At 43.3% G+C, this 16,370-nt stretch overlaps 9 pseudogenes; all 9 read left to right on the top strand.

Annotated features, from left to right (window-relative positions):
- The first annotated feature begins 1,267 nt into the window (after positions 1-1,267).
- Positions 1,268-1,532, top strand: LOC130340157 (U2 spliceosomal RNA; annotated as a pseudogene).
- A 1,472-nt stretch (positions 1,533-3,004) lies between these two features.
- LOC130337831 (U2 spliceosomal RNA) lies at positions 3,005-3,270 on the top strand (annotated as a pseudogene).
- A 1,456-nt stretch (positions 3,271-4,726) lies between these two features.
- LOC130341845 (U2 spliceosomal RNA) lies at positions 4,727-4,992 on the top strand (annotated as a pseudogene).
- A 1,470-nt stretch (positions 4,993-6,462) lies between these two features.
- On the top strand, positions 6,463-6,727 carry LOC130340150 (U2 spliceosomal RNA; annotated as a pseudogene).
- A 1,453-nt stretch (positions 6,728-8,180) lies between these two features.
- Positions 8,181-8,444, top strand: LOC130338632 (U2 spliceosomal RNA; annotated as a pseudogene).
- Positions 8,445-9,914: 1,470 nt separating this feature from the next.
- LOC130341374 (U2 spliceosomal RNA) lies at positions 9,915-10,179 on the top strand (annotated as a pseudogene).
- A 1,464-nt stretch (positions 10,180-11,643) lies between these two features.
- On the top strand, positions 11,644-11,908 carry LOC130340144 (U2 spliceosomal RNA; annotated as a pseudogene).
- A 1,479-nt stretch (positions 11,909-13,387) lies between these two features.
- LOC130340881 (U2 spliceosomal RNA) lies at positions 13,388-13,653 on the top strand (annotated as a pseudogene).
- A 1,469-nt stretch (positions 13,654-15,122) lies between these two features.
- On the top strand, positions 15,123-15,386 carry LOC130338621 (U2 spliceosomal RNA; annotated as a pseudogene).
- Positions 15,387-16,370: the final 984 nt, after the last annotated feature.

Raw genomic sequence — 16,370 nt, 5'->3', positions numbered from 1 at the left:
ATAATCTAGCACACCTGTGCAGGTTTGACATGACATGACAGGTAGCTGTCTTGTGGGTGGTGCTGAATCCTGTTAAATGACATGAGGGTCTCATGCCTATACACAAGGGTGTGTCATTGCTGTTGCTTGACCATGCATTGGTTTCTGTGGTCAGTGAATGATAAAAACAAAATTTACCATCCATTGATGGATGGGAAATCCGCCATGAGGCATTTGTTTTTAGAAACTGCTGCTCACAACCAATGTTGCAATTGAGTGTCTCCATCTGCTGGTGGTATTGGAAAGGCATTAGTGCTATGACAGGGTCTGAAGAAGAAGAAGAAGAAGACGGAAAAAAAATATATATAAAAAGAAAAAGAGAGAGAGAGAGAGAGACTGACTTAGTGAGCGAGTGAGTGAGAGAGTGAGAGTGAATGAGTGAGTGAGTGATTGAGTGAGTGAGTGAGTGAGAACAAATGAGTTAAAGCAAGTGAGTGAGAGAGATCGAATGAATGAAAGTCTGAATGACAGAAAGAAAAAAGGATGAAGAAAGAAGCATGAAGAAAAAAAAATGTATATGGAGTTGCTGACATGAGTGCAATCTACAAAGCCGTTGAGGCTGATCCTCATGGGAGGATTATTGCACCAGGACCCTTAGCACTTTTAAAATGCCATTCAATGCCACGGGCTAGATGTAAACTGCAGATGACCATGTTGTGGTAGTTACCATGGATACCCAAGTGATGTGTGAGCTAACACATAGGCCCAACAGATTCCAAGAAGGCCAGAATCACCAGCGGCACCACCATCGATTGTCAGGTCACCCGGATTCAGCAAATACCAGAGTCCAAAATGATGCAGGTTTATACTGTTAATTTTCAGTTTATCGTTACAGTTGGTGTTATTCCATGTCGGAAGGGACGCAGCTACAGCCAGTGGGGTAACTAGAGACAGGCAGGCAGCTATGTGCAACAAAGGTAGGCGTGTTGTTTTCATATGCAGATCTGAAATATTGTCTTATATGCAAGAGGAGGAGTGATGGGGGTTCAGGCAAAAGCCAGGCTATGGATTGCATTGCTAAATGCTCCATCAGAGTGCAATGGTCGCCTGTCCTTTTTTTAAGTGATGATGTGGGTTTAGCCTGTGCTGTATGTATGTATGGGTGGCTGACTGCCACCCACCCAGAAAGTGTATGGGAGGCTGGTTGGCTGCCAGCCTTCCTTCCATTCCTATGAGTAATGTGAGTGCTCATGAAGGGGACATGGTTGGGTCCACCCCTTTCCCGGTTATCCCCTCTAGGCCTTTTGGCTTAGATCAAGTGTAAAAAAAGAAAGGATCTTGCGACAGATCGCATCCTGAGGCACGTTTTTTTTTTGTGTGAATACTTGCACTTGGGTGACTTGTGAGCACATACTGATACATACGTTCCCTATCTGGGGACCATAAATTAAATGGATTTTTGAGAAAGGGAGCTGATTTGGAAGCTTGCTTCTGTCGCCCTATGCATTGACCCGATGTGGCAGTATCTTCGGGTAGTGAACAGTGCACCACCCCATTCCAGTGTTAAACAAGAAAGATTCTCATTTAATCCTCCGTGGGTGAGAATTTGAGTTTGAGAATTGGAGACCAAAATGATGAGTTGCACTGACTGGTTTATGAACGTCTATTCATTTAGCGTTTTAATGACCATGTTTGCACACTGATTGGTGTAAAAAAATAAAATAAAACTAAATAATAATAATCTAGCACACCTGTGCAGGTTTGACATGACATGACAGGTAGCTGTCTTGTGGGTGGTGCTGAATCCTGTTAAATGACATGAGGGTCTCATGCCTATACACAAGGGTGTGTCATTGCTGTTGCTTGACCATGCATTGGTTTCTGTGGTCAGTGAATGATAAAAACAAAATTTACCATCCATTGATGGATGGGAAATCCGCCATGAGGCATTTGTTTTTAGAAACTGCTGCTCACAACCAATGTTGCAATGGAGTGTCTCCATCTGCTGGTGGTATTGGAAAGGCATTAGTGCTATGACAGGGTCTGAAGAAGAAGAAGAAGAAGAAGAAGACGGAAAAAAATATATATAAAAAGAAAAAGAGAGAGAGAGAGAGAGAGACTGACTTAGTGAGCGAGTGAGTGAGAGAGTGAGAGTGAGTGAGAGTGAATGAGTGAGTGAGTGATTGAGTGAGTGAGTGAGTGAGTGAGAACAAATGAGTTAAAGCAAGTGAGTGAGAGAGATCGAATGAATGAAAGTCTGAATGACAGAAAGAAAAAAGGATGAAGAAAGAAGCATGAAGAAAAAAAAATGTATATGGAGTTGCTGACATGAGTGCAATCTACAAAGCCGTTGAGGCTGATCCTCATGGGAGGATTATTGCACCAGGACCCTTAGCACTTTTAAAATGCCATTCAATGCCACGGGCTAGATGTAAACTGCAGATGACCATGTTGTGGTAGTTACCATGGATACCCAAGTGATGTGTGAGCTAACACATAGGCCCAACAGATTCCAAGAAGGCCAGAATCACCAGCGGCACCACCATCGATTGTCAGGTCACCCGGATTCAGCAAATACCAGAGTCCAAAATGATGCAGGTTTATACTGTTAATTTTCAGTTTATCGTTACAGTTGGTGTTATTCCATGTCGGAAGGGACGCAGCTACAGCCAGTGGGGTAACTAGAGACAGGCAGGCAGCTATGTGCAACAAAGGTAGGCGTGTTGTTTTCATATGCAGATCTGAAATATTGTCTTATATGCAAGAGGAGGAGTGATGGGGGTTCAGGCAAAAGCCAGGCTATGGATTGCATTGCTAAATGCTCCATCAGAGTGCAATGGTCGCCTGTCCTTTTTTTAAGTGATGATGTGGGTTTAGCCTGTGCTGTATGTATGTATGGGTGGCTGACTGCCACCCACCCAGAAAGTGTATGGGAGGCTGGTTGGCTGCCAGCCTTCCTTCCATTCCTATGAGTAATGTGAGTGCTCATGAAGGGGACATGGTTGGGTCCACCCCTTTCCCGGTTATCGCCTCTAGGCCTTTTGGCTTAGATCAAGTGTAAAAAAAGAAAGGATCTTGCGACAGATCGCATCCTGAGGCACGTTTTTTTTTTTGTGTGAATACTTGCACTTGGGTGACTTGTGAGCACATACTGATACATACGTTCCCTATCTGGGGACCATAAATTAAATGGATTTTTGAAAAAGGGAGCTGATTTGGAAGCTTGCTTCTGTCGCCCTATGCATTGACCCGATGTGGCAGTATCTTCGGGTAGTGAACAGTGCACCACCCCATTCCAGTGTTAAACAAGAAAGATTCTCATTTAATCCTCCGTGGGTGAGAATTTGAGTTTGAGAATTGGAGACCAAAATGATGAGTTGCACTGACTGGTTTATGAACGTCTATTCATTTAGCGTTTTAATGACCATGTTTGCACACTGATTGGTGTAAAAAAATAAAATAAAACTAAATAATAATAATCTAGCACACCTGTGCAGGTTTGACATGACATGACAGGTAGCTGTCTTGTGGGTGGTGCTGAATCCTGTTAAATGACATGAGGGTCTCATGCCTATACACAAGGGTGTGTCATTGCTGTTGCTTGACCATGCATTGGTTTCTGTGGTCAGTGAATGATAAAAACAAAATTTACCATCCATTGATGGATGGGAAATCCGCCATGAGGCATTTGTTTTTAGAAACTGCTGCTCACAACCAATGTTGCAATGGAGTGTCTCCATCTGCTGGTGGTATTGGAAAGGCATTAGTGCTATGACAGGGTCTGAAGAAGAAGAAGAAGAAGAAGAAGACGGAAAAAAATATATATAAAAAGAAAAAGAGAGAGAGAGAGAGAGAGACTGACTTAGTGAGCGAGTGAGAGTGAGTGAGAGTGAATGAGTGAGTGATTGAGTGAGTGAGTGAGTGAGTGAGAACAAATGAGTTAAAGCAAGTGAGTGAGAGAGATCGAATGAATGAAAGTCTGAATGACAGAAAGAAAAAAGGATGAAGAAAGAAGCATGAAGAAAAAAAAATGTATATGGAGTTGCTGACATGAGTGCAATCTACAAAGCCGTTGAGGCTGATCCTCATGGGAGGATTATTGCACCAGGACCCTTAGCACTTTTAAAATGCCATTCAATGCCACGGGCTAGATGTAAACTGCAGATGACCATGTTGTGGTAGTTACCATGGATACCCAAGTGTTGTGTGAGCTAACACATAGGCCCAACAGATTCCAAGAAGGCCAGAATCACCAGCGGCACCACCATCGATTGTCAGGTCACCCGGATTCAGCAAATACCAGAGTCCAAAATGATGCAGGTTTATACTGTTAATTTTCAGTTTATCGTTACAGTTGGTGTTATTCCATGTCGGAAGGGACGCAGCTACAGCCAGTGGGGTAACTAGAGACAGGCAGGCAGCTATGTGCAACAAAGGTAGGCGTGTTGTTTTCATATGCAGATCTGAAATATTGTCTTATATGCAAGAGGAGGAGTGATGGGGGTTCAGGCAAAAGCCAGGCTATGGATTGCATTGCTAAATGCTCCATCAGAGTGCAATGGTCGCCTGTCCTTTTTTTAAGTGATGATGTGGGTTTAGCCTGTGCTGTATGTATGTATGGGTGGCTGACTGCCACCCACCCAGAAATAGTATGGGAGGCTGGTTGGCTGCCAGCCTTCCTTCCATTCCTATGAGTAATGTGAGTGCTCATGAAGGGGACATGGTTGGGTCCACCCCTTTCCCGGTTATCCCCTCTAGGCCTTTTGGCTTAGATCAAGTGTAAAAAAAGAAAGGATCTTGCGACAGATCGCATCCTGAGGCATGTTTTTTTTTTTGTGTGAATACTTGCACTTGGGTGACTTGTGAGCACATACTGATACATATGTTCCCTATCTGGGGACCATAAATTAAATGGATTTTTGAGAAAGGGAGCTGATTTGGAAGCTTGCTTCTGTCGCCCAATGCATTGACCCGATGTGGCAGTATCTTCGGGTAGTGAACAGTGCACCACCCCATTCCAGTGTTAAACAAGAAAGATTCTCATTTAATCCTCCGTGGGTGAGAATTTGAGTTTGAGAATTGGAGACCAAAATGATGAGTTGCACTGACTGGTTTATGAACGTCTATTCATTTAGCGTTTTAATGACCATGTTTGCACACTGATTGGTGTAAAAAAATAAAATAAAACTAAATAATAATAATCTAGCACACCTGTGCAGGTTTGACATGACATGACAGGTAGCTGTCTTGTGGGTGGTGCTGAATCCTGTTAAATGACATGAGGGTCTCATGCCTATACACAAGGGTGTGTCATTGCTGTTGCTTGACCATACATTGGTTTCTGTGGTCAGTGAATGATAAAAACAAAATTTACCATCCATTGATGGATGGGAAATCCGCCATGAGGCATTTGTTTTTAGAAACTGCTGCTCACAACCAATGTTGCAATGGAGTGTCTCCATCTTCTGGTGGTATTGGAAAGGCATTAGTGCTATGACAGGGTCTGAAGAAGAAGAAGAAGAAGAAGAAGACGGAAAAAAATATATATAAAAAGAAAAAGAGAGAGAGAGAGAGAGACTGACTTAGTGAGCGAGTGAATGAGAGAGTGAGAGTGAGTGAGAGTGAATGAGTGAGTGAGTGATTGAGTGAGTGAGTGAGTGAGTGAGAACAAATGAGTTAAAGCAAGTGAGTGAGAGAGATCGAATGAATGAAAGTCTGAATGACAGAAAGAAAAAAGGATGAAGAAAGAAGCATGAAGAAAAAAAAATGTATATGGAGTTGCTGACATGAGTGCAATCTACAAAGCCGTTGAGGCTGATCCTCATGGGAGGATTATTGCACCAGGACCCTTAGCACTTTTAAAATGCCATTCAATGCCACGGGCTAGATGTAAACTGCAGATGACCATGTTGTGGTAGTTACCATGGATACCCAAGTGATGTGTGAGCTAACACATAGGCCCAACAGATTCCAAGAAGGCCAGAATCACCAGCGGCACCACCATCGATTGTCAGGTCACCCGGATTCAGCAAATACCAGAGTCCAAAATGATGCAGGTTTATACTGTTAATTTTCAGTTTATCGTTACAGTTGGTGTTATTCCATGTCGGAAGGGACGCAGCTACAGCCAGTGGGGTAACTAGAGACAGGCAGGCAGCTATGTGCAACAAAGGTAGGCGTGTTGTTTTCATATGCAGATCTGAAATATTGTCTTATATGCAAGAGGAGGAGTGATGGGGGTTCAGGCAAAAGCCAGGCTATGGATTGCATTGCTAAATGCTCCATCAGAGTGCAATGGTCGCCTGTCCTTTTTTTAAGTGATGATGTGGGTTTAGCCTGTGCTGTATGTATGTATGGGTGGCTGACTGCCACCCACCCAGAAAGTGTATGGGAGGCTGGTTGGCTGCCAGCCTTCCTTCCATTCCTATGAGTAATGTGAGTGCTCATGAATGGGACATGGTTGGGTCCACCCCTTTCCCGGTTATCCCCTCTAGGCCTTTTGGCTTAGATCAAGTGTAAAAAAAGAAAGGATCTTGCGACAGATCGCATCCTGAGGCACGTTTTTTTTTTGTGTGAATACTTGCACTTGGGTGACTTGTGAGCACATACTGATACATACGTTCCCTATCTGGGGACCATAAATTAAATGGATTTTTGAGAAAGGGAGCTGATTTGGAAGCTTGCTTCTGTCGCCCTATGCATTGACCCGATGTGGCAGTATCTTCGGGTAGTGAACAGTGCACCACCCCATTCCAGTGTTAAACAAGAAAGATTCTCATTTAATCCTCCGTGGGTGAGAATTTGAGTTTGAGAATTGGAGACCAAAATGATGAGTTGCACTGACTGGTTTATGAACGTCTATTCATTTAGCGTTTTAATGACCATGTTTGCACACTGATTGGTGTAAAAAAATAAAATAAAACTAAATAATAATAATCTAGCACACCTGTGCAGGTTTGACATGACATGACAGGTAGCTGTCTTGTGGGTGGTGCTGAATCCTGTTAAATGACATGAGGGTCTCATGCCTATACACAAGGGTGTGTCATTGCTGTTGCTTGACCATGCATTGGTTTCTGTGGTCAGTGAATGATAAAAACAAAATTTACCATCCATTGATGGATGGGAAATCCGCCATGAGGCATTTGTTTTTAGAAACTGCTGCTCACAACCAATGTTGCAATGGAGTGTCTCCATCTGCTGGTGGTATTGGAAAGGCATTAGTGCTATGACAGGGTCTGAAGAAGAAGAAGAAGAAGAAGAAGACGGAAAAAAATATATATAAAAAGAAAAAGAGAGAGAGAGAGAGAGACTGACTTAGTGAGCGAGTGAGTGAGAGAGTGAGAGTGAGTGAGAGTGAATGAGTGAGTGAGTGAGTGAGTGAGAACAAATGAGTTAAAGCAAGTGAGTGAGAGAGATCGAATGAATGAAAGTCTGAATGACAGAAAGAAAAAAGGATGAAGAAAGAAGCATGAAGAAAAAAAATGTATATGGAGTTGCTGACATGAGTGCAATCTACAAAGCCGTTGAGGCTGATCCTCATGGGAGGATTATTGCACCAGGACCCTTAGCACTTTTAAAATGCCATTCAATGCCACGGGCTAGATGTAAACTGCAGATGACCATGTTGTGGTAGTTACCATGGATACCCAAGTGATGTGTGAGCTAACACATAGGCCCAACAGATTCCAAGAAGGCCAGAATCACCAGCGGCACCACCATCGATTGTCAGGTCACCCGGATTCAGCAAATACCAGAGTCCAAAATGATGCAGGTTTATACTGTTAATTTTCAGTTTATCGTTACAGTTGGTGTTATTCCATGTCGGAAGGGACGCAGCTACAGCCAGTGGGGTAACTAGAGACAGGCAGGCAGCTATGTGCAACAAAGGTAGGCGTGTTGGTTTCATATGCAGATCTGAAATATTGTCTTATATGCAAGAGGAGGAGTGATGGGGGTTCAGGCAAAAGCCAGGCTATGGATTGCATTGCTAAATGCTCCATCAGAGTGCAATGGTCGCCTGTCCTTTTTTTAAGTGATGATGTGGGTTTAGCCTGTGCTGTATGTATCTATGGGTGGCTGACTGCCACCCACCCAGAAAGTGTATGGGAGGCTGGTTGGCTGCCAGCCTTCCTTCCATTCCTATGAGTAATGTGAGTGCTCATGAAGGGGACATGGTTGGGTCCACCCCTTTCCCGGTTATCCCCTCTAGGCCTTTTGGCTTAGATCAAGTGTAAAAAAAGAAAGGATCTTGCGACAGATCGCATCCTGAGGCACGTTTTTTTTTGTGTGAATACTTGCACTTGGGTGACTTGTGAGCACATACTGATACATACGTTCCCTATCTGGGGACCATAAATTAAATGGATTTTTGAGAAAGGGAGCTGATTTGGAAGCTTGCTTCTGTCGCCCTATGCATTGACCCGATGTGGCAGTATCTTCGGGTAGTGAACAGTGCACCACCCCATTCCAGTGTTAAACAAGAAAGATTCTCATTTAATCCTCCGTGGGTGAGAATTTGAGTTTGAGAATTGGAGACCAAAATGATGAGTTGCACTGACTGGTTTATGAACGTCTATTCATTTAGCGTTTTAATGACCATGTTTGCACACTGATTGGTGTAAAAAAATAAAATAAAACTAAATAATAATAATCTAGCACACCTGTGCAGGTTTGACATGACATGACAGGTAGCTGTCTTGTGGGTGGTGCTGAATCCTGTTAAATGACATGAGGGTCTCATGCCTATACACAAGGGTGTGTCATTGCTGTTGCTTGACCATGCATTGGTTTCTGTGGTCAGTGAATGATAAAAACAAAATTTACCATCCATTGATGGATGGGAAATCCGCCATGAGGCATTTGTTTTTAGAAACTGCTGCTCACAACCAATGTTGCAATGGAGTGTCTCCATCTGCTGGTGGTATTGGAAAGGCATTAGTGCTATGACAGGGTCTGAAGAAGAAGAAGAAGAAGACGGAAAAAAACATATATATAAAAAGAAAAAGAGAGAGAGAGAGAGAGACTGACTTAGTGAGCGAGTGAGTGAGAGAGTGAGAGTGAGTGAGAGTGAATGAGTGAGTGAGTGATTGAGTGAGTGAGTGAGTGAGTGAGTGAGAACAAATGAGTTAAAGCAAGTGAGTGAGAGAGATCGAATGAATGAAAGTCTGAATGACAGAAAGAAAAAAGGATGAAGAAAGAAGCATGAAGAAAAAAAAATGTATATGGAGTTGCTGACATGAGTGCAATCTACAAAGCCGTTGAGGCTGATCCTCATGGGAGGATTATTGCACCAGGACCCTTAGCACTTTTAAAATGCCATTCAATGCCACGGGCTAGATGTAAACTGCAGATGACCATGTTGTGGTAGTTACCATGGATACCCAAGTGATGTGTGAGCTAACACATAGGCCCAACAGATTCCAAGAAGGCCAGAATCACCAGCGGCACCACCATCGATTGTCAGGTCACCCGGATTCAGCAAATACCAGAGTCCAAAATGATGCAGGTTTATACTGTTAATTTTCAGTTTATCGTTACAGTTGGTGTTATTCCATGTCGGAAGGGACGCAGCTACAGCCAGTGGGGTAACTAGAGACAGGCAGGCAGCTATGTGCAACAAAGGTAGGCGTGTTGTTTTCATATGCAGATCTGAAATATTGTCTTATATGCAAGAGGAGGAGTGATGGGGGTTCAGGCAAAAGCCAGGCTATGGATTGCCTTGCTAAATGCTCCATCAGAGTGCAATGGTCGCCTGTCCTTTTTTTAAGTGATGATGTGGGTTTAGCCTGTGCTGTATGTATGTATGGGTGGCTGACTGCCACCCACCCAGAAAGTGTATGGGAGGCTGGTTGGCTGCCAGCCTTCCTTCCATTCCTATGAGTAATGTGAGTGCTCATGAAGGGGACATGGTTGGGTCCACCCCTTTCCCGGTTATCCCCTCTAGGCCTTTTGGCTTAGATCAAGTGTAAAAAAAGAAAGGATCTTGCGACAGATCGCATCCTGAGGCACGTTTTTTTTTTGTGTGAATACTTGCACTTGGGTGACTTGTGAGCACATACTGATACATACGTTCCCTATCTGGGGACCATAAATTAAATGGATTTTTGAGAAAGGGAGCTGATTTGGAAGCTTGCTTCTGTCGCCCTATGCATTGACCTGATGTGGCAGTATCTTCGGGTAGTGACCAGTGCACCACCCAATTCCAGTGTTAAACAAGAAAGATTCTCATTTAATCCTCCGTGGGTGAGAATTTGAGTTTGAGAATTGGAGACCAAAATGATGAGTTGCACTGACTGGTTTATGAACGTCTATTCATTTAGCGTTTTAATGACCATGTTTGCACACTGATTGGTGTAAAAAAATAAAATAAAACTAAATAATAATAATCTAGCACACCTGTGCAGGTTTGACATGACATGACAGGTAGCTGTCTTGTGGGTGGTGCTGAATCCTGTTAAATGACATGAGGGTCTCATGCCTATACACAAGGGTGTGTCATTGCTGTTGCTTGACCATGCATTGGTTTCTGTGGTCAGTGAATGATAAAAACAAAATTTACCATCCATTGATGGATGGGAAATCCGCCATGAGGCATTTGTTTTTAGAAACTGCTGCTCACAACCAATGTTGCAATGGAGTGTCTCCATCTGCTGGTGGTATTGGAAAGGCATTAGTGCTATGACAGGGTCTGAAGAAGAAGAAGAAGAAGAAGAAGAAGAAGAAGAAGACGGAAAAAAATATATATAAAAAGAAAAAGAGAGAGAGAGAGAGAGACTGACTTAGTGAGCGAGTGAGTGAGAGAGTGAGTGAGAGTGAATGAGTGAGTGAGTGAGTGAGTGAGTGAGAACAAATGAGTTAAAGCAAGTGAGTGAGAGAGATCGAATGAATGAAAGTCTGAATGACAGAAAGAAAAAAGGATGAAGAAAGAAGCATGAAGAAAAAAAAATGTATATGGAGTTGCTGACATGAGTGCAATCTACAAAGCCGTTGAGGCTGATCCTCATGGGAGGATTATTGCACCAGGACCCTTAGCACTTTTAAAATGCCATTCAATGCCACGGGCTAGATGTAAACTGCAGATGACCATGTTGTGGTAGTTACCATGGATACCCAAGTGATGTGTGAGCTAACACATAGGCCCAACAGATTCCAAGAAGGCCAGAATCACCAGCGGCACCACCATCGATTGTCAGGTCACCCGGATTCAGCAAATACCAGAGTCCAAAATGATGCAGGTTTATACTGTTAATTTTCAGTTTATCGTTACAGTTGGTGTTATTCCATGTCGGAAGGGACGCAGCTACAGCCAGTGGGGTAACTAGAGACAGGCAGGCAGCTATGTGCAACAAAGGTAGGCGTGTTGTTTTCATATGCAGATCTGAAATATTGTCTTATATGCAAGAGGAGGAGTGATGGGGGTTCAGGCAAAAGCCAGGCTATGGATTGCATTGCTAAATGCTCCATCAGAGTGCAATGGTCGCCTGTCCTTTTTTTAAGTGATGATGTGGGTTTAGCCTGTGCTGTATGTATGTATGGGTGGCTGACTGCCACCCACCCAGAAAGTGTATGGGAGGCTGGTTGGCTGCCAGCCTTCCTTCCATTCCTATGAGTAATGTGAGTGCTCATGAAGGGGACATGGTTGGGTCCACCCCTTTCCCGGTTATCCCCTCTAGGCCTTTTGGCTTAGATCAAGTGTAAAAAAAGAAAGGATCTTGCGACAGATCGCATCCTGAGGCACGTTTTTTTTTTGTGTGAATACTTGCACTTGGGTGACTTGTGAGCACATACTGATACATACGTTCCCTATCTGGGGACCATAAATTAAATGGATTTTTGAGAAAGGGAGCTGATTTGGAAGCTTGCTTCTGTCGCCCTATGCATTGACCCGATGTGGCAGTATCTTCGGGTAGTGAACAGTGCACCACCCCATTCCAGTGTTAAACAAGAAAGATTCTCATTTAATCCTCCGTGGGTGAGAATTTGAGTTTGAGAATTGGAGACCAAAATGATGAGTTGCACTGACTGGTTTATGAACGTCTATTCATTTAGCGTTTTAATGACCATGTTTGCACACTGATTGGTGTAAAAAAATAAAATAAAACTAAATAATAATAATCTAGCACACCTGTGCAGGTTTGACATGACATGACAGGTAGCTGTCTTGTGGGGTGGTGCTGAATCCTGTTAAATGACATGAGGGTCTCATGCCTATACACAAGGGTGTGTCATTGCTGTTGCTTGACCATGCATTGGTTTCTGTGGTCAGTGAATGATAAAAACAAAATTTACCATCCATTGATGGATGGGAAATCCGCCATGAGGCATTTGTTTTTAGAAACTGCTGCTCACAACCAATGTTGCAATGGAGTGTCTCCATCTGCTGGTGGTATTGGAAAGGCATTAGTGCTATGACAGGGTCTGAAGAAGAAGAAGAAGAAGAAGAAGACGGAAAAAAACATATATATAAAAAGAAAAAGAGAGAGAGAGAGAGAGACTGACTTAGTGAGCGAGTGAGTGAGAGAGTGAGAGTGAGTGAGAGTGAATGAGTGAGTGAGTGAGTGATTGAGTGAGTGAGTGAGTGAGTGAGAACAAATGAGTTAAAGCAAGTGAGTGAGAGAGATCGAATGAATGAAAGTCTGAATGACAGAAAGAAAAAAGGATAAAGAAAGAAGCATGAAGAAAGAAAAATGTATATGGAGTTGCTGACATGAGTGCAATCTACAAAGCCGTTGAGGCTGATCCTCATGGGAGGATTATTGCACCAGGGACCCTTAGCACTTTTAAAATGCCATTCAATGCCACGGGCTAGATGTAAACTGCAGATGACCATGTTGTGGTAGTTACCATGGATACCCAAGTGATGTGTGAGCTAACACATAGGCCCAACAGATTCCAAGAAGGCCAGAATCACCAGCGGCACCACCATCGATTGTCAGGTCACCCGGATTCAGCAAATACCAGAGTCCAAAATGATGCATGTTTATACTGTTAATTTTCAGTTTATCGTTACAGTTGGTGTTATTCCATGTCGGAAGGGACGCAGCTACAGCCAGTGGGGTAACTAGAGACAGGCAGGCAGCTATGTGCAACAAAGGTAGGCGTGTTGTTTTCATATGCAGATCTGAAATATTGTCTTATATGCAAGAGGAGGAGTGATGGGGGTTCAGGCAAAAGCCAGGCTATGGATTGCATTGCTAAATGCTCCATCAGAGTGCAATGGTCGCCTGTCCTTTTTTTAAGTGATGATGTGGGTTTAGCCTGTGCTGTATGTATGTATGGGTGGCTGACTGCCACCCACCCAGAAAGTGTATGGGAGGCTGGTTGGCTGCCAGCCTTCCTTCCATTCCTATGAGTATGTGAGTGCTCATGAAGGGGACATGGTTGGGTCCACCCCCCTTTCCCGGTTATCCCCTCTAGGCCTTTTGGCTTAGATCAAGTGTAAAAAAAGGAAAGGATCTTGCGACAGATCGCATCCTGAGGCACGTTTTTTTTTTGTGTGAATACTTGCACTTGGGTGACTTGTGAGCACATACTGATACATACGTTCCCTATCTGGGGACCATAAATTAAATGGATTTTTGAGAAAGGGAGCTGATTTGGAAGCTTGCTTCTGTCGCCCTATGCATTGACCCGATGTGGCAGTATCTTCGGGTAGTGAACAGTGCACCACCCCATTCCAGTGTTAAACAAGAAAGATTCTCATTTAATCCTCCGTGGGTGAGAATTTGAGTTTGAGAATTGGAGACCAAAATGATGAGTTGCACTGACTGGTTTATGAACGTCTATTCATTTAGCGTTTTAATGACCATGTTTGCACACTGATTGGTGTAAAAAAATAAAATAAAACTAAATAATAATAATCTAGCACACCTGTGCAGGTTTGACATGACATGACAGGTAGCTGTCTTGTGGGTGGTGCTGAATCCTGTTAAATGACATGAGGGTCTCATGCCTATACACAAGGGTGTGTCATTGCTGTTGCTTGACCATGCATTGGTTTCTGGGGTCAGTGAATGATAAAAACAAAATTTACCATCCATTGATGGATGGGAAATCCGCCATGAGGCATTTGTTTTTAGAAACTGCTGCTCACAACCAATGTTGCAATGGAGTGTCTCCATCTGCTGGTGGTATTGGAAAGGCATTAGTGCTATGACAGGGTCTGAAGAAGAAGAAGAAGAAGACGGAAAAAAACATATATATAAAAAGAAAAAGAGAGAGAGAGAGAGAGACTGACTTAGTGAGCGAGTGAGTGAGAGAGTGAGAGTGAGTGAGAGTGAATGAGTGAGTGAGTGAGTGATTGAGTGAGTGAGTGAGTGAGTGAGAACAAATGAGTTAAAGCAAGTGAGTGAGAGAGATCGAATGAATGAAAGTCTGAATGACAGAAAGAAAAAAGGATAAAGAAAGAAGCATGAAGAAAGAAAAATGTATATGGAGTTGCTGACATGAGTGCAATCTACAAAGCCGTTGAGGCTGATCCTCATGGGAGGATTATTGCACCAGGACCCTTAGCACTTTTAAAATGCCATTCAATGCCACGGGCTAGATGTAAACTGCAGATGACCATGTTGTGGTAGTTACCATGGATACCCAAGTGATGTGTGAGCTAACACATAGGCCCAACAGATTCAAGAAGGCCAGAATCACCAGCGGCACCACCATCGATTGTCAGGTCACCCGGATTCAGCAAATACCAGAGTCCAAAATGATGCATGTTTATACTGTTAATTTTCAGTTTATCGTTACAGTTGGTGTTATTCCATGTCGGAAGGGACGCAGCTACAGCCAGTGGGGTAACTAGAGACAGGCAGGCAGCTATGTGCAACAAAGGTAGGCGTGTTGTTTTCATATGCAGATCTGAAATATTGTCTTATATGCAAGAGGAGGAGTGATGGGGGTTCAGGCAAAAGCCAGGCTATGGATTGCATTGCTAAATGCTCCATCAGAGTGCAATGGTCGCCTGTCCTTTTTTTAAGTGATGATGTGGGTTTAGCCTGTGCTGTATGTATGTATGGGTGGCTGACTGCCACCCACCCAGAAAGTGTATGGGAGGCTGGTTGGCTGCCAGCCTTCCTTCCATTCCTATGAGTAATGTGAGTGCTCATGAAGGGGACATGGTTGGGTCCACCCCTTTCCCGGTTATCCCCTCTAGGCCTTTTGGCTTAGATCAAGTGTAAAAAAAGAAAGGATCTTGCGACAGATCGCATCCTGAGGCACGTTTTTTTTTGTGTGAATACTTGCACTTGGGTGACTTGTGAGCACATACTGATACATACGTTCCCTATCTGGGGACCATAAATTAAATGGATTTTTGAGAAAGGGAGCTGATTTGGAAGCTTGCTTCTGTCGCCCTATGCATTGACCCGATGTGGCAGTATCTTCGGGTAGTGAACAGTGCACCACCCCATTCCAGTGTTAAACAAGAAAGATTCTCATTTAATCCTCCGTGGGTGAGAATTTGAGTTTGAGAATTGGAGACCAAAATGATGAGTTGCACTGACTGGTTTATGAATGTCTATTCATTTAGCGTTTTAATGACCATGTTTGCACACTGATTGGTGTAAAAAAATAAAATAAAACTAAATAATAATAATCTAGCACACCTGTGCAGGTTTGACATGACATGACAGGTAGCTGTCTTGTGGGTGGTGCTGAATCCTGTTAAATGACATGAGGGTCTCATGCCTATACACAAGGGTGTGTCATTGCTGTTGCTTGACCATGCATTGGTTTCTGGGGTCAGTGAATGATAAAAACAAAATTTACCATCCATTGATGGATGGGAAATCCGCCATGAGGCATTTGTTTTTAGAAACTGCTGCTCACAACCAATGTTGCAATGGAGTGTCTCCATCTGCTGGTGGTATTGGAAAGGCATTAGTGCTATGACAGGGTCTGAAGAAGAAGAAGAAGAAGACGGAAAAAAATATATATAAAAAGAAAAAGAGAGAGAGAGAGACTGACTTAGTGAGTGAGTGAGTGAGAGAGTGAGAGTGAGTGAGAGTGAATGAGTGAGTGAGTGAGTGAGTGAGAACAAATGAGTTAAAGCAAGTGAGTGAGAGAGATCGAATGAATGAAAGTCTGAATGACAGAAAGAAAAAAGAATGAAGAAAGAAGCATGAAGAAAAAAAAATGTATATGGAGTTGCTGACATGAGTGCAATCTACAAAGCCGTTGAGGCTGATCCTCATGGGAGGATTATTGCACCAGGACCCTTAGCACTTTTAAAATGCCATTCAATGCCACGGGCTAGATGTAAACTGCAGATGACCATGTTGTGGTAGTTACCATGGATACCCAAGTGATGTGTGAGCTAACACATAGGCCCAACAGATTCCAAGAAGGCCAGAATCACCAGCGGCATCACCATCGATTGTCAGGTCACCCGG

Source organism: Hyla sarda, chromosome 1, assembly GCF_029499605.1.
Source record: "Hyla sarda isolate aHylSar1 chromosome 1, aHylSar1.hap1, whole genome shotgun sequence".
NCBI classification, from domain to species: Eukaryota; Metazoa; Chordata; class Amphibia; order Anura; family Hylidae; genus Hyla; species Hyla sarda.
The sequence above is the reverse complement of the archived record's forward strand: the minus strand, read 5'-3'. Positions and strand labels throughout refer to the sequence as shown.